The 18469-nt window shown below is 38.1% G+C and overlaps 1 long non-coding RNA gene across 1 annotated transcript in view; it reads right to left on the bottom strand.

Moving 5' to 3' along the window:
- Positions 1 to 65: 65 nt before the first annotated feature.
- The window catches only part of LOC144057970 (uncharacterized), a 30550-nt gene continuing 12146 nt past the window's right edge, over positions 66 to 18469 (bottom strand). Inside the window, exon 2 of the long non-coding RNA XR_013295357.1 lies at positions 66 to 1696. This is a non-coding gene — a long non-coding RNA (uncharacterized LOC144057970). The remainder of the gene's footprint in view (positions 1697 to 18469) is intronic.

Here is an 18469-nt window from a genome sequence, read left to right as displayed (position 1 = left end):
TGCATTTTGCATCATTACTTCATGTGATTTTTGCTGTCCATAAAATCAAGAAGCAAACAAGCTGGTCATGGCAAAAGTTGCATTTGGGGCTGACAGTCTGAATAAGGCACAACCATTCACACTCACATTAACATCGATGCTCAATTTGGAATCTTCCGTTTGCCTAACATGGATGCAAGCACATAGAAAAAATGCAAACCATAAATAAAGGTCCACGGCAAGTTTCATATCCACACAGTAACTCAGATGTGCTAGCCACTTGCACTACTGTGTCGAAAGAGAATTAATAAAGCTTAATATGTGAACGTATGAATGAGGCTGTATTCATAGTTTAAAAAAAAAAACGCCTTTTTCCTGTACAGCATATTCCATGTTTGTCAACTTGTCACAAAGCTATTTTCAAGCATGAAGATAGCAAAAAGAAATCCCCAAATCCCAGGAGAACTGAACAACACACACATGCACCAAGCCGAGGCACCAAGGGGTGTGGTTCTTTTCTCTAGCTGTGAAAGAGAGGGGCTGGACACAGCTATACATAGGGGCAGACCAAACACACATGCACGTGTGCGCACACACACACGCACGCACGCACACACGCACACGCACACACACACACACACACACACACACACACACACACACACACACACACACACACACACACACAGCAACTATAGCAGCACGTCAGGGTAGCACTTGGAAGGAATGTTTGTTTTGGATAGGCACTCCTGCAAAGGGCTGCAGCTTTCTTGGGGGAAAAAAAAACACTACTCCCGAGGTAAAACAGAACTTAAATGCCTCTATGGGTGATTTATTTGTATTTAAAAAATGTTGTCAGCATTGGTAAATCAAGAATCATGAAATCTGTTAATCTTATTTAAAAATCATTTTTCTCCTCTATTTTTCAACTTCATGTGCAAGCGAATTCCTCACCTTTTTTTGTTTTTGTTGTTGTTGCTTTTGACTGTTTCAAAAGTTGACCGCCCCATGGTAGAACTAAACATGATAACATGTACTGTTGTTACAAATCAGTTGTCTTGGATTTTATCTGCCTGGATGCCAGAAACACAAATCAGCTTTACCTACAGGTACAACAAAGCAAGTCAAAACTTTGGCAATATAACCGTGCTAAATCTTGCTTCCCTCTAAAAGACAATAATCGCCATTTAAGTGTGACTTTCCAAAGAGGTCTAGTTGTAATCCAGCATGTGAAGAAGGAGGAACCCACATTTTAAGAGTTCTCGGGGGGGGGGCATGCAAGACTCCCATTTGACCCTGAGGGATTATGTGGAAGGGGTATTATGGGATGATATAGGAAACAATAAAATGAACAACACTGCTGACTTTGCAAGAGAGAGAAAAAAAATAAAGTGAAGTGGTTCTATAATTCTTTAGTCCATATATTGAGGATTTGGAGACGGGACAGATGGAAACAATTCCCTGACATGGTTCAAGCCAAGTGACCATGCTAGATATCAAATGCATTTCTTGGTGATTTAAAACAGCCCCGATGGCATTTCACCTGATTTCAATGAATCCTGTATTATTGCAGAGGCAAACAATTATCAGCCCTTGCATCTATACTGCATTAGTCGTTGCCATGGCAAATGTCCTCCATGCTGGCGGTTCAAGAGAGGCGATATTCTCCTCAGCGGCTTCTGGCAGCAGAGGAAACTGCGGGTCTCAGGGACACTATCTGCTGAAAATCAGGAAAAATACAGTTTGTAAATGTGTGTGATGCGTAAAAAACAGTAACAATAAAACCACAATGCAGCTTTCTTTTCCGTTCCATCATCTGTTGAGAGCACTTGGCAGATTTTTACAGTATCTACAAATACATTTCATTTAACAATGTTTATTATGGATAATTATTAGTATGGGGTGGGAAGATTTCTATCACTACATGACACTGTGAAAATGCGGCAGGCACAATACGTAAGCTACCAAACATCTCCCTGATATTTCATTGCGATGTCATGTTCAACTTCACATGGAGTGTTACGAGACTTGAGGAGTTTAACGCCTTTAAAAGTCACTCATCTGCTGGATTATGGTCAACAGATACTCATTAAAATCAGTCACAACAGGATTTATAGGCCATTTTCATCATTTACACAGCACACACCCTTATTGTGGTCATTACTATGACGTCATCGCATCTTGCACAATAAGAAGCCCACGGACTGAAGGAAGTGGCTTGATTCAGATAGTGATACAGTGGAATAATGTACTGTACTGAATTTTAATTGAAGGTGGTACGCCATAAGTAATTTCCTTAATTTTTGCATGGATATTAATTAAATAACACATAAAAATGCATAGTAAAAAATCATGTATATATTGTTATTATTATTTTTGCTTACATTAGCCAGCACCAACATGCTCTCTACACTTCATTTGAGACAAACAATATCCAAAAGTCTCCCTTTACAAAGAGGGTAATGCTTAGCTTTGATTGACATTGTCAGTACTAATTGTTCACTTTTTTTTATTGTATTAATTGTTATATATATATATATATATATATATATATATATATATATATATATATATATATATATATATATATATATATATATAAAATTCCTGAATGGGAAATTCAGCTTTCACCGTGCTGGATAATATTGTTAATTATTATGGTTGTATTTTGTTGTTTCTAGTTGTTTAAAGTCATCCCTGGAAACACAGATAAAGGATTATTAAATGATTTATTAAATTATTATTTAACTTAAGGCAAGGCGAGTCAAATTCAAGCAATTAAACTGAAAAAAAAATATTACGTCTTGCATTGATCTCAAATCATCATTCTGTCTGCGGCATAAAGCAACATTGGCTACTGCATCGCCGGCTGGAGCTCACCTTCACTTCAATCAATTTAGAAGGACATTTTTCTGCAACAGACATGGAGCTTACGAATATCCATGTTGCTTAAACTTAAGTCTCATGAGCAAATTTTCTTTTCACATTTAAGATTGGCTGGACGGCGAAGGTATTGAGACCCTCCCTCTTCTGTGCTAAATCTGCTTCTGACACATCAAGCTTGTGGAGCCTTTTCTTGTCCAAAATATATTTGGAATTGTCCTTTAAACTTGTTCCAAAGCAGCTTATAGGCAACAATATCGAGTTGGCCCACAGACGACCCCCGGCATGACTGATCCTCGTAGTTTGTGCGCGCGCGTGTACGTGTATGTGTGTGCATGTGTGTGTGAGAACCGACATCTTTTTAACTGGGTTTAGCCTCCACAATACTCCTTGTCTCATGTCTATTTTACATTCTTTTTTTTCTCGGTCATGCATTCACCCCTCTCATGAGCCACAACGCACACACGCACACACGCTCGTGCGATGACAACAGCCCATTTTTGTTTACATAGGCATTGGACATGAATAGAAGCCTGAAGCTTGGGCCTCAATGAAAGCTAACGGGGCTGAATGGGGCTGATAGATGATGAAGAGAGGAGCCCTCTTTTAAATGTTAAAAGGCCGTTTAGGTTAACCCAATGTCTCTCGTCGTTGACTATAAATAAAATAAAATTAGAATAAAAGACACTGTTATCCAAGCAAAGCATTGCACCACAAATCAGACGGTGGAAAGAAAAACAAATGCCATAATACAATAACCGTGATTGTTTATATTCTGTATCTTTATCTAAAATAAGGGTTGATGTAACACAATCAAAACATTTATATACATTCTGAACAATTCAGTAGAAACGTGACCTTGATAGACCTCTTCAAATTCACAATGTATATACAGGATTATTGTCCATTAAGAGCAAAACACAAGCATTCCTAAATTATATCATATGACAAAGCTACATTTGTACTAAACACCCAATATGTAATCTGCAGTGTTAAACAGGTTTACATATAAACCCTAGTTATAGTTATATTATTGGGAGCAATGAAACAAAAATAATATAAGATCAAGGCCTTAAAGCAAAGTCACATTAAAAGTAAAGCTGATTCAGTTCACTTATACCCGCAGATATCTTTATTATTAGGTAAGGTTACGTGCATACACATAGACATTGTATTATAGAAGACTAGAAGCACCCCTTATAAAGATATGAGAGTATCTATTGAGATAACAAACATGCAGCATGATAAGAAATCTAAAAGCTTTTGATGCATCTGTCGTGTTCTTAATTTAGTGCTCTTTAATCTGATCAAAGGGTAAAGGATGTATTTTTCATCAGGATTCTCATCAATATGAGATTCTTGCTTTGAAAATATCCATATAGATGTACTCGCATGACCCAATAGTGAAGGGATTATTTTTTTAAACAAAAATAAAAATTCTCGTAAGTTCCAAAGCTTGAAATTTTATTAACATTCTAAACTTGCCTGCACAATTTTCATAGATTATGTTTTGCGGTAAACAAAGCTTTGGAAATACACATTTGTTTTCATTGAAAACATGAATGAAACCTGCAAGGCTACTTTGTAGAACACTGACTTATTAAAATTAATTAATGACACCTGACTATTATAGACGATACGTTTAAAAAAAAAAATCAATTTGTGCACTTTAAATGTTAATAATATTACTAATAATAATCATAATTATTTTTTGTTTGTAGATTTAAAAAAAAGCAGTATACAGTCTATATGGAGTAAAGACAGTACAGTAATCTTAAATGATTGTGATGGTAATGGTTATTTTATTTAGCTATACAAAATATCTTCATCTGGACTGTAGCATGTGTTTGAAAACACTGCTCTGTCTTGAAGCTACGTCACTGATAAGCACAATTTAACCCATCGGACATATGACTAAGACATACAAAAATTGCAGAATTCAAATGTTGTGCACTGTCAATATTATGTATTGACATTATATAAATAATATTTTGTGCTATTTGAGTTTAAAAAATCTTTTAAAATGATACCATCGAAACCATAGTCAGGTTGTAGTTTTATTTAGTTGTGAAAGGAATTTTAAGCAAAGATTAAGATTTTTATTTTTTAATATGTGAATGTGATATTTATATATATGAACAAAATACTGATTAAAAATGTAAATCCAATTTAACTTAATAACACTACACAATAACGCCATTGAACGTTAAATATGTAATATATACTTTAAATATAGCACTTGGTTGTGCCCCCATTCATGCTTTGATAAATAAGATTATGCAACGGTTTGGCAGTAATGCAGCGAGAACATTAAAAAAAAAAGCGGTATTGTATGAAAACTGGAAAAGACAGAGGTGACAGAAGCTTGTAAGCAACGGTTCTGGTTGCCACTTTGACTGTGTGTCTCACACACTGCTCTGTTAATCCACTTAAGACACAGCAGACACAAGGCCGAGTGATGTGGGGGCTCGGCACCTCGCACGGCACAGTCAAACCATTTTTTAAATTAAAAACCCTCATTTTACTGTGACTGTAAAATGATGACGTTCAGGAAATAAATGCTTAAAATTTGGGGAAAAAAAGCAGATTAAAGGGAGAGAAAAAAGGACACAGCTGTGGTTTGTGTAATTTTTCACGGTGTCTCTCCCTGGCGCTTTCTCTCTCCTCAACATTACCTTAACAAAAGCCACATACTCACACAGACACAGACACTCTAGCGGTGTGACAGACAGGGAGACAAAATGGCCGAATAGTGATGGAGGTGCAGCGTGTTCTCTTATGTCGACTAATCAAGCAACACTAATGTGTCAACACTGAACTCGCACTCTCATGAGCAAATGGACAATAAGAGAAAAACCAACACTCTATTTATCTCCAGACAATGAATCAACTTCGAGGTTCATTACTTGCTACAAAATCAGTAGCAAAATATCAGGAAAATTTATTCCAGGAAACAACATCACGTTTGGTTGTAGATTTTCATGTGCGCTGTATTCTCCTGTGAACGTGAAGGCTTTCTCACATCTCCACAGTGACGCAGAAAGGCTGGCCGTCAGCTTTCTTTTGAAGCCTGCCGAAGCACCACTGAAAGCCTCCATTCAGTGTCATCACCATTCTGCAAAAGTGGCATGATGCATTTGGGTTCAAAAAGAATGCATACGCCTTAAATGTGCAATCACAATTGTATGGATGTGGAGCCAAAACAGGCCATTGGTAACATAAAAAAAAAGCATTTAATAAGCTATACTGCTGTATTGAATTTTTCACTTGCATAGAGCACTAGCTAGACAGATATACACGAGGCAATCAGCAATATCCTTGAGAATGGAAATGCATGAAAAGCAAGGAAAAGAGATACTGGGTGAGCAAGGCTGAGAAGTGACTATAGCATCAGTTGCTAATCCTATAAGTGTGTGTGTGCATGTGTGAGTGTGCGTCAGGACATGTCATGGAATACAACCTGAAAGGAAAGTCTAAATGCATCTGTACTGGAGTTATTCCCACAACAATGAAAAATGAACTCAGTGAGGCCTGTTAACAGCATTACGTTCGTTACCACTGTGAGATACATGACAAAATATAGCAGTTTTAGTAGAAGACAAAATTGCTTGTTTAATTTGCATCTAGCAGAGTAACATCATTGCTGTTTGACATGGGTCCCTGTTGACGTTTTATTTAGGGGTGTCAAAATTTGTGCGTTAATTTTGAGTTCATTTAAAGATCCTGTAATTACACACATTTTTTAAACGCACGATTAATGACCGCCCCTTACTTATAAATTTAATAACAAAGCGAATATTTGTGGGGACTGGGGTATTTCACAATTTAAAAAAAATTCAGAATTTCACAAGTTACTTCATGTTAAAGAATAGATAGCTCTTAATATGAAAAGAAAAAATGCACTGAGCTGTCAGCAATGTCTTACAAATGCAATAATGCCATCTAGTGGCAGAAAAATGACCTCAACACACATCCATATCACACTCGTTTTTTACAGTACATCTTTAAATGTACATGTACATCAGTTCATCTTTTTTTATTTTAACTACATTTTATGAATTATTATGAAATGACTGTATCAATGACTAAAAGATGCAGCCATGCAAACATTTTTAAACTATAGTTTAACATATTTTCCACTTTTATGTTAACAAGAGTATGAAAACTTTTATTATACATTTTATTATACATTTAGAACAGATATAAAATTTGTGATTAATTGTGAGTTAACTATTGAAGTCATACGATTAATTACGATTAAAAAATGTAATCACCTGACACCCTAGTTTTATTAAAAACTATCATATAAGTTCTCACTATTCCCATTAGATAATTAAAATAGTGCCATTTTTTAGCTGCAAAAATTGTCAAAACTATAACTAATGTTTTGTTATTTGCCACCCTCATGTAATTATGTTGCATGTCTTTGTCAAAGAAAGAGGATGGAACCCCCTGACCTGCTTTAAGACTGTATATAGACAGGTGGACAGAAAGTTGCAATTGCCCATTGATGTGTTAACGTGTCAGTATGGACACAAACAGCTTCCATTTGCGAAGTGCAGCACTACTCTTGTAACCGACACCTCCTGTGACACATGCACGCTCATGTCGAAAGACAAAGATGAAGCGGAACCTAATGGCAAAGCTGAAATGATGTTGACAGAAAGAATTCTTGCCACAATGCCTGGCACAAACAAAAACCACAAAGCCGCCTCTTCTGTCTCGCAAAGCCACCCGCTAAAATCATATTTCTCCTCCTCCGTCTTAGCGCTGGCATTTCGACAGGTAGACAAAGAGCCGATGCTGCAGTGTGAAAATATACTGACGTAGCTCGCTTCTCTTTGGTTCAAGTTGAGTGTGTGTGTATGTGTGTGAGTCTGTTTTAGCTTCATGATGATACTCCCATTATTTACAATTAACAGGTACAGTACTTCAAATTGTCCGTGTTCTAGGTTGCTGCCAGTTCATTTCTATTGATTTTATTTGACCATATGTTCCCCCTGTTCTGTGTTTATGTATGCTCCAGAATGCTGACGAGGAGATGCTAGCAATCATAAAGTGAATTTGTAGCAAATCGGTGTTCTCTCCTCAAACCACTTCAAGCAACCCGCCCCCACCCCCTGCACATCAACATCTCCTCTCCTCTCTCCTCTACTATTCCGACTATACAATACCATACCATACTACAAAAACGATATAAATGATAAGAGATTGTGGTCGTGGATTATAATAAGGTTTAGTCAAATAGGTGGTAAATACAATACAAGGAAGGATGTAACAAAAATATACTTTGATTGATAATCACTGCTCTCCCTGCAATATACTACATATGTGCTTACCGGATCCAGCAGTACTACAGTACTACAGATATCAGAGACAAAACGGCTACTATGACATACAGTATGACATTTTTTTACACAATGCTAATGGTGATTAATTTGCCTTCCAACTCAATCTGAACACAACAATGGGATTTACTAAAATTAACCCTGCGCATGGCAATGTATTTAAGTAAAGGTGGTAGAAACCACAACAAAATTCAAATGCACTGGGTTGTACATACTCTCACCTATTTGAGAATGTTTCTTCCAAGATGACACAGCCTGTATGAGATTTTGTTAATACAAATTTATCAGATAATCCCGTCTGTGAGGAAAGAGTTAAAACAAGAAACCAAAATGTTTGAAAATTATCTTAAAAAAAAGAAAAAGAAAAGAATTTAAAAAAATCATTTTTGTATAATTGAGTGAAGGAGGTGATATGGCGAGACACGCTTGCACATCTCTGGTCAACTTTAAACTTTGGGAACAGGAGCAACAGATGAAGTGGTGGTGCATAGTGGAGGGTATTAAAGTGAGGGACACCCCAAAATCTCCCCCGCCGTGTGTGTGTGTGTGTGTGTTTGTGTGTGCGTGCGTGCGTGTGTGTGTGTGTGTGTGTGTGTGTGTGCGTGTGTGTGTGTGTGTGTGTGTGTGTGTGTGTGTGTGTGTGTGTGTGTGTGTGTGTGTGTGTGTGTGACAGCAGGGAGCAGCTCAGCGCAGGACGCGGCACGCAGCAAGGGGCCATTAGACATGGTGGGGTGACCCACTTAAAAGGCTAAAACACACACACGCACACACACAAAGCATGAAACTTCCCTTTCTTGCAGCCAATGTGCCATGATAACTAAAGCTGTGATTCTTAAATATCGGGTTTAGAGTGGCCTTAGTCACATAAAGTAGTTTTCACAGTGTCACATGTGGTGGGAAACTGTTGCTCCATTGAGCCTCAATAAACACAAAAGTCCAACAAACTCTTTTCTTGTGATGAAGAACATTCTTCCTGTATGATTTTCAGAGTGAAATTCTTGCAAATTGGTATTAAGCTGGGGCTGTTCTCATGGGAATTTAGTAGTTTTTTATGAACTGAGTAGGAAGAAAATTATATAGTTTAGGTAAAAGGTTTATTTTTGTAGTTTTCAACACACAAAGCGCGCGCACGCACACACACGCACACACACACGCACACACACACACACACACACACACACACACACACACACACACACACACATGCAGCCAGTTGACAGAGGTTGGATGGATGTCTAGCATAAACTGCCTGCTTCAGGTCCCGCTACAGTATTTTGAAATAATTTAGGTCAGGATTTTAACTGGGTACATCCAGAACATGAATCTTGTTGTTCTTCGGCCATTCCTTGGTTCTATTGCTGGAATGCTTTGGGTTATTGTCATGTTGCATGATCCATCTTCTACCAAGCTGTTACTTCACAAACAACGACTTCAGGTTATTAGCCAGGATTTCACAATATTCCTCTGAATTCATGATTCCCTGGACTATGTGGAGTTGTCCAGGTCCTGAGGATGAAAAGCCAGCCCAGAATTTAACATTCTCACCCCCATCCTTCACTCTAGGATGAAGTTTTTTTTTTGCTGGTATGCAATGTTGACTTTTCACCAAACATGACTGTTTTAGTTGTGACTCATCCATCGCATCACCCACCTTGGTTTAGAGTCAAACTGTAACAACCTGACACTACAGTCTGTCTTATTTGTCGATTTGATGAAAGGGAAAGGGTAAGACGTGTACGTGTAAGAAAAATAAAACGGTGAATTAGACACAATATTAAGTTACACTACACAATTTTATATTATGAGAGGCAGAATTGCTTAGTGATTTCAAAATAACTTTACTTAAATTGCAAATGATTATCACATTGTTTGCTTTGTTACATATTGCAGGAGATTGCTGTTAAAATGCCAGACTTTTGTGCTGCTCTTTGCAAACAAGACCTTGTGGGGTGACATTTCATCTTTAAGATATTGTTGTCTGATATGTTTGTTTAATGTTGTGTATTTAGTGCATTTAGCAATATGTTTTTATTATTAAAGATGATTATTGTTGATGTTGTTGAATAATAATAATAATAATAATAATAATAATAATTATTATTATTATTATTATTATCATTATTATTAGTTTTTCCTGGGCATGGGACCAAATAGACTCAGTTTTAGAGTAATATTTAAACTAGCAAATAAAGATTTGGGAAAAATAAGTCACTCAAGGGTTGAGGAACAAACTCACGACCTTCAGCTTGGGAGACAGCCGATCTACTCCCTGACCCATGCAGCTCCTGCTGTGTGTTAGTATATCACTCATGTCAGCTGGAATCTTCCTAACTCCAAGAGCAAAAATGTTTTTGGTCTCTTGGAGATAAGCAAAAAAACAGGAGGGACACAGCTCAGGTGGTAGTGTGGCTCCCAAGCTGAAGTGCGTGAGTTCGCTCCTCAACCTTTGGGTGACTTTTATTTATTTATTTATTTCCGAATCTTTATTTTACTCTCTTCTAAGCGTAAATATTAGCCTAATCTCTCTCTCTCTCTCTCTCTCTCTCTCTCTCTCTATATATATATATATATATATATATATATATATATATATATAAATTAATACATACATATTTTGTATTTCTCACAAGGGTCGTATTTTAGCATTAAATCAACATTTTTGTTAAAAAGCAGATATATACAGTACTGTTGTTTTAACCATTACAGAAGCATAAAAAAAAGTTGGAAATTACTAGTGATGCACCGAATATTCGGCCACCGAAAGTTTTTGTCGCATTCGGCCGAAATAAAATTAAGAATATATATGAAAGAATATGGCCGAAATAGGTTGTGGTGACGCAAGCAAAAAAAACGCTGCAAGCAAGCGTCTGTTTGAATTAAACAGCAAACGCGGGGTGAGTGTCTTCTCACTGGCTTTTTACCTTGTGAGTTTGCACTGGTCGGCCGCAGCAGCTCCCAGGGTCATTGCGCACACCGAGGGACGTTGCTTTGTGTACAACATTTAAGTGGGTCGAAAAAAGAACTGCCGTGTACAGCAATACAGGTGAGACACTCTTTCGCCCGCAGCACCTTCCCTCTTTTTATTTTATTTTTATTTTTATAAGAGACCATCGAATGGTTCCATTTTTTCATTGGCATCCTGGTGGCCATGCTAAATACTCTAGCACTATTGCTATCAATAGTTTTAAACACGGAAACATTTACCGCTATCTCCGGGTGGCTACAGACCTGTACAGGACGCTGTGTGTGACTTTGCAGTCCCTTTCCGAAGCCGATTAGCTGGTGCAAACAAATGTATTTATTTATTTTTAAACGTTGGTGAATATGTGAATGTGCCGATTTTAAGCGTGTCGCACCTTGTCCCACCGCACGCATCCGTGCCCGCCTGTGCAAACTACATTGGCTATAAAGTGCAATCGCACCGCCAGAAAATGCTCAACCCTCATTTGGTGTTTAATGTACCATTAGACAACATGTCTGCGGTGTGGGGACATTTCAATTTATATTGTGCTTTGTTAAAATGCCAGTGCTAAATAAATATTTTTTAATAATATTATAATTTTAATTAATTATAATAAATGCAATGATAGACTGAGATAGTTTGGACATGTCCAGAGAGGAGATAGTGAGTATATTGGCAGAAGGATGCTGAGTTTCCAAATGCCAGGCAGAAGGTCTAGAGGAAGACCAAAGAGGAGGTTTATGGATGTAGTTAAAGAAGATATGAAGGTACTAGGCAGAGGATGCAGAGGACAGGGTTAGATGGAGGCAACTGATTCGCTGTGGCGACCCCTGAAGGGAAAAGCCAAAAGGAAAAGAAGAAATGCAATGATAGTAAAAAATTGGCATAATTTTTTTTACGGCGTTTCATTTTTGGGTCAAGCATTTTTCATTTTTGGTTTCGACGAAACATTTTCATTTTGGTGCATCCCTAGTAATGACCGATGCTGGTAATTTGGGGGCAGCTGTGAAAGCTTGTTAAGCTATGAAAGAAAAAAGTTAGGATGTTGCTTTACCTTGCATCAGTTCACAATGAAATATACAGTAGATACTGTGGTAGTTGTTTTTTCAAAGAAGAGTATTATTTTAAATTGTACATGTTATTGATGGGTCCACCTGATATCCAAATCAGCAAAAACACAACATCAATATCAACCTTTAATAATTTGATGATATTATTTTTTTTTGTAAAGCCCTCTATTTGATGAAATAAAAACATTTCAGTTGTTCAAAATGCTCAAGGTTTTGGTGCAAATTGCAGTTTACTCCTCAGCTCCCATTTATTTGTGTATTTATTATTCCATCTAAACTTACTTCTCAGTATGTGACATATTTGCACAATTTTAATTAGCCCTTCGAATAAGTTAAATGAACATCAGGTTCTCGAGCAAATGCACAACAATGCGGGCTTCCACAATAAATCTTCAGCCATGTCTTTTTTTCTACAGAGATAATTACTATTTGGCTGCAGCGTTCCACTTCCTCACAGCAGACAGATTGTTGAGTTGGTGAGTTGGCCTGCAGTTCTAAAACTCTCCTCCTTTCATTATTCTTATCTGCCCATATCTCCCTCTCCTACCCCCACCGCATATACACATATGCATACACTGCCAGAGGGATTTGCAGCAGCTAGGCGGCAAGCGCATGTGTGTATGTGTGTATGTGTGTGTGGTGTATGCTCACAGCAGGGAGTTGCCAATTACAGCAGTGATTAAAACCCAGCAGTGTGGAAAGAGAGGCTGAGAGAATGGGAGCGAGAGGCTGGTGGAAAGAACAAGGAGAAAAACATATGTACTGACAGATAGAGATACAATACAATGTGTTTCTCCACATGCAGTCTTCTCCATAATAGCTACAGAATAGTGGTTGTTATGATATTTGTGGACAGCCTGGGGAAAACATGTCAGGAAATGGGATTTGGCAATTTTTGGGGTGAAGCCTGAGTGCAATCTGTGCAAATATGAGTGCATTTTTGTCAAGAAAGCCATCATCATTATAGAAAGTAGGATAATACCCATCATTAGAACCAAAGTGCATTTTCTCAGAGAGTAAATGCAAGGCTAACAAAGTTTTGCCACAAAATTATATGCTTTCTAGCTTTTGCACAATCTGACCAATAAAATTCCACGTTATTAACCCAAGGGATATTACATTTATTAAGAGACAAAAATGACTTTGAGCATTTGTTCAGTTGGGTTTGGTGTATGAAACTCTTGTTGCTCTTGGAAATAATTCACAAAGTCCAACTCCACATCAAGCATCAATTGAAACCCATTTCTTAGTGCCTCACTTAGGTTTCACTGACCTTAAACTTGGCCAATCATGCCTGAACTGTGGCAGCTTCAGGATGTAATCTTGTTGATGGTTTTATAGTGGTTTGTACAAAGAACAACATCTTTACCACTGTCTCAGTGACCCAGAAGCACTAACATTGATTTGAGGTAGGTTAAGTGTGGTATTTCCACCCTGATCTGCTCAGAAAAGGAAGAGGGCTGACCATTGGTGGTTTCCGGTACAGTTGTGCTTTAAAGTTTACATTCCCTTGTGTGCATACGCAATAGCACAACTGTGAACGTACAAAAGCTAAACATGGCTTAATGACACAAAAATGCACATCTCTACTAGGGATGCCCCGATCGATCAGCCACCGATCATGATCGGCCAAAATTTGTGAAAAAGAACTTGATCGGAATATTTGATGAAAGCTTTTTATTCCAGGTCAACAATGTGATCACCCGGAGCTCATGCTTGTGTTAATAAATAATAATAATTTTGAATAATAATTTTCAGACAAATTAAGTGAAAATAGATGATTTCTCATGGCACTCTTGATGAGTGTGTGGGCATCAACTTAAACTTTAAAAAAAAATCTCGTTAAATATGAGGGAAGTGAAAGTTGTATGAATGGCGTATATTAATGGAAGATGGGGATGAGATTTAATAAGTGCTCTTCTTCCCACTCCTTTTTTGGGCAGCACGTATTGAGCTTGCTTTATTGCCACTGGTGTACATGGTGATGGCTTTTTGTTGTTGTTGCCATAATCATTTACTGATTGTTTGTTATAATGTGCTGTGCTAAGTTTGGCTTTTTGGAATAAAGAGATATTTGTTTTGGTCTGCTCAAAAACAAAATCAATCAATCAATAGATCAACCCTTTCGCAAGCATCACACTCATCCCTCCTCCCAACACCATCAACAAAATAATTTTCAGGGTTGCCTGGTTGGGTTCAATAACAAATAATTCTACAGCGGGTCAATAATATATGACAAAATAAAAAAAAAATGCAATTGTTGTTTTGAATCTTGACTTTGTATTTAATCTTTTGTAGTCTCCAAAGACAACTACAAGCCAAGAACGTTTGTCTCTGCAAATGTCTTTGAAGGCAGTTTGGTAAAATGAATTTGGAGATTACATTACTTTATTTTGAAGCCATCTGCATCATAACGTTACGATGAGCATTTATTTAGTGGAGTTGTTGTGGTTGCCATTGATGCTCGGAGGTGTATAGAAAAGTAAACATGTTATGTTGGTATTTTCAAAAGTTATCTGCATATTTTCAAAACTAGACTAAAAGGTGCAAAGGATTTTAAATAGAAGTACCCTAATCTATATTTCAAAGCTATATTAAGATATTTTATTCATTTGATTTATCACACCGAAAGCAGGCGGTTAGATGTTTTTCTGGTGAGTGGCAGGTTAGTGTGCTATCTGCAGTGCTCACACACTCGCCCCCTGCTGTGTTTAATCAATACTATTCTGAATTCAGGCCTTCACGCATGCCCATTAGCACTCACTCACATACACACAAAAGTATGAACACAAACATACACACACATGCACACTTTTCGATATCTTTGTGTACACCGAGGGAATACAGTAGGAGTAACTTCACACTCTTCTGAGTCTCAGCACACAGGCGCCAACATGAAAGGTGTGTGTTTGTGCGCGCGTGTGTGTGTGGGTTAATTTGTTTAACTTAATATGTGTATCCAAACGCATGCTAATTAAGGATTGCCCATCTTGTCCATTGAGCTGGGAAAATATCACCATATGTGTGTGTCTGTGTGGATGTATAAGCTTTGAGGCATGTACGTGCGTTTGAGTGTGTGCGTTTACCAGAGGTGGGAGTAAGTCACATGTGCGCAGAGGTGGGGGGTAATGCGTTAAATTTACTCTGCTACATTTACTATAAGTATTTTTGGGGATACATTTTATTTATCAGAGTAGTTTTGATTCAATATTCTTTTGATTTTTACTTGTTAAGTAGAAAAGGTATTTTTACTCAATTACATTGAGCTACATTCCATTTGCTACTTTTGTTTTATGTATTATTAATTTATTGTGGTTCTCTTTTTTTTCTGTGTATGTTGCGTCTCTCCGGACGTCCTTTTCGGGCGCTGTTCACCAATCAAACATAATCATTGGTGACGTCTCACTTCATTGCACCAATCAAACACAGCCAGGCAACCACATGACCATGCGTCTCTGCGGGCATGTCAAAGTGATTCCTTTCTGTGAAGAATGGGCGAAGAAGTGCAGGATGTGCAAGCATGCAACTATATTGCAGTATGGTTAAGAAGAAGGATTCCCTTGGAATTAAGCCAATGGTTAGATTTAAGTGTACGAAAAATAAGTTGTTTCATAATGAGCTGCATCCATCGCAGGACCCTCCGTGGTCTACCATAACTCCCATCACGAGGCAGTGATTAATCGTGATTATATATATGATATATACTAATGCCGATCGGTCATAATAAGCTATTAATGCAGTGCAAGCCCTTCAACAAAATCATTGAAAATATTTATCAGTGTCAGTGGCTTCTATTATACAATACCTTACAGTAGTTCTACTGTTTTGGTCTTAAATTCTTGTGTAATTTGTCCTGTTTTCCTAGCGGAGAGCTGAAAAGCCGACAGCTTTTTTCACGCATGCGCAATGAGAAATCAAGTTCTGTTCATTCCGAGAGGTTGTTTCTGTACGTGCGCCTTTTGAATGGCAGGCCATCAATGTGCTCAATATTTCTGACTGGAAAAACTTCATATGGGGAAAGCCGACTACTCTCAAGTCATTTGACTCAGTGGACTTTGATGTGAAAGGAATGCAACCACTCAATGCAGCACCCTTACTGATGAACAAGAAAGAGGAAGTAAATAAAATAAATACGTCCTACCCGTTGTTGTTTTTTTGTATAAATGTCAGTTCTCCAGACGGCAGAAGGTATTTTCTAAAGTATGTCTTTCTTGCCGACCTTGCAATCTTACAACACTCATGCATCTTGTCCTCACTATAAACACATGGTATAAATCCGGAAATTTCTGTTCTTTTTTTTTTTTGTGGGATCACAAGTAATCATGCAATATTTCTGCCTCAGAAGACTTCGTTTCCACATCAAGGATGGGACAGGACCATTATGTGTGGTGTACCAGGCATATGTTAGTTCTAAGTGAGTCCAACAGGTGGAATGAACCATTTTGCATTTTTACAAGGTGGATGCAGGTCGTCTCCGACAGCTTTAATTTGATTAAAGCAACCTTATTATTGGGCTTTCACAGCAAATTTTTATTTTATCTTAACAGTTCTGATGCGGGTTGGAATGACTCCACCTTCACTCCACCTGCCCTTGGGGGTTGGGAAACAGTTGTTGTTGTTTTTTTAGTATACATGCCCACAACCACACACAACTTTTAACACATTGCTGAATGCTACAGGGGGGGGGGGATCTTATAATGCATTTGTGTTGCTTAATTAAAGATAATGGAAGATGTTATTGGCGTGACAGCTACGTTATACGTATAGTTATTTTATTAATATGTCAGTACAAGAGTGTAGCTTGTAATTTTTTGGGGTGTGTAACTACATGCATTTCCTCAAGTCTAATTTTGACAAAAGGCGACTATGTAATTTTGGCCACTTTGTCCTGCTTTTAAGATCTGTTACAATCAGGGGTGAAAGATGGCCGGAACGGTCTGGTACAACATACCGTTAAAAGATTCAGGACCGGAACGATCCGGAACGGTGTTTCAGTCCCGAAAATATGATAGCTACGAACTGTAAAAAAAATTAAAATAAATAAATAAATTACCTGCCAGGCTGCCACACACACATCTACTAACGTCAGGTTTACAACACAGTGTTATCAAGTCTAAAAGAGCTTCTGGATTGTTCCAGTGTGCTTGTGTAGCTAATCAGTTTCCACCGATATTATTTTATTTATTCGTATTCCGTGGAGTTCTGTCCACTGGCTCCGTCTCAGTTGATTTAAGTAACGTCTCGTCAATGTGCGCATGCGTGAGTGCGCAGCAAACCACCACGCTCAATTGGCTGAAAGACTGACACGTGATCAGCATTGATAGTGAGCTGAGCTCCGATTGGTTCAAATGCACGTGATTTCTGCAGCAACAAAAAAAGAAAACTAACAAGAGGTAATAATTAATGTGATAAAAAAAAAGGACAATGCAACAGAAAATTGATCAGATGTTTAAGAGAAAGGAGAGTGTTGAAGAGGCTGATGAAGACACTGATACAAAAAAAGTTTGTAGAACACCCAGGGATGATGAAAGAATTAAGATAACCCAGACTCACAGCAGGGGGAGGGGGAGCCACCCTGCTCTAATGCCGTTTTTCTATTAGCCCTGCAAAGCACGCTATCGCACCATACCACACTTCTTGGAACGACACTACACGGCTGCCTTTTCATTTTCATTACAACAGGGGCGTGGCGGAAAGGGGGCGGGATCATTTGAAATGTCCAAGCCAAGCTTGCATTCCAGCAGTGCGTGCGGCTCTGCCATAACATTTCACGAATTGTAAGTCACACCAACATTGAACTGTATTTACAATTTCATATGGACCACCATGGATGAAATATTGCGATCTTGATTTCACAACATCGGCTCGCGAAGCTCGCTGACTGCACTATTTCTGAATGGAGAACTCAGCCTCATTCATTTAACTGTGGCTCTGGCTATCATTCAAGTGAATGGGAACACACGACCAGGTGAGCGGTGTGCACTAGCAATTTTTTTTTAAAACCACAATCATTACAAATCCATCCACAAGTACCTTGTAAATTGTAAACATAGCTCAGCGTTGTTGTAAAACATTATTATATTTATTCTATATACTGTATTTCTATGACTTTGGTGAAGACCGGCGGGCGCCTCTACCTCCCTCGCATAAAACCAGGAAATGGGCGTGTGCCACTGCATTGCTTGCTGTGTTGCTGTCGGCCCCGTTCGGCCCCAGACGGTCGACAC

This window comes from Vanacampus margaritifer, chromosome 9, assembly GCF_051991255.1.
Source record: "Vanacampus margaritifer isolate UIUO_Vmar chromosome 9, RoL_Vmar_1.0, whole genome shotgun sequence".
Classification (NCBI taxonomy): Eukaryota; Metazoa; Chordata; class Actinopteri; order Syngnathiformes; family Syngnathidae; genus Vanacampus; species Vanacampus margaritifer.
The sequence above is the reverse complement of the archived record's forward strand: the minus strand, read 5'-3'. Positions and strand labels throughout refer to the sequence as shown.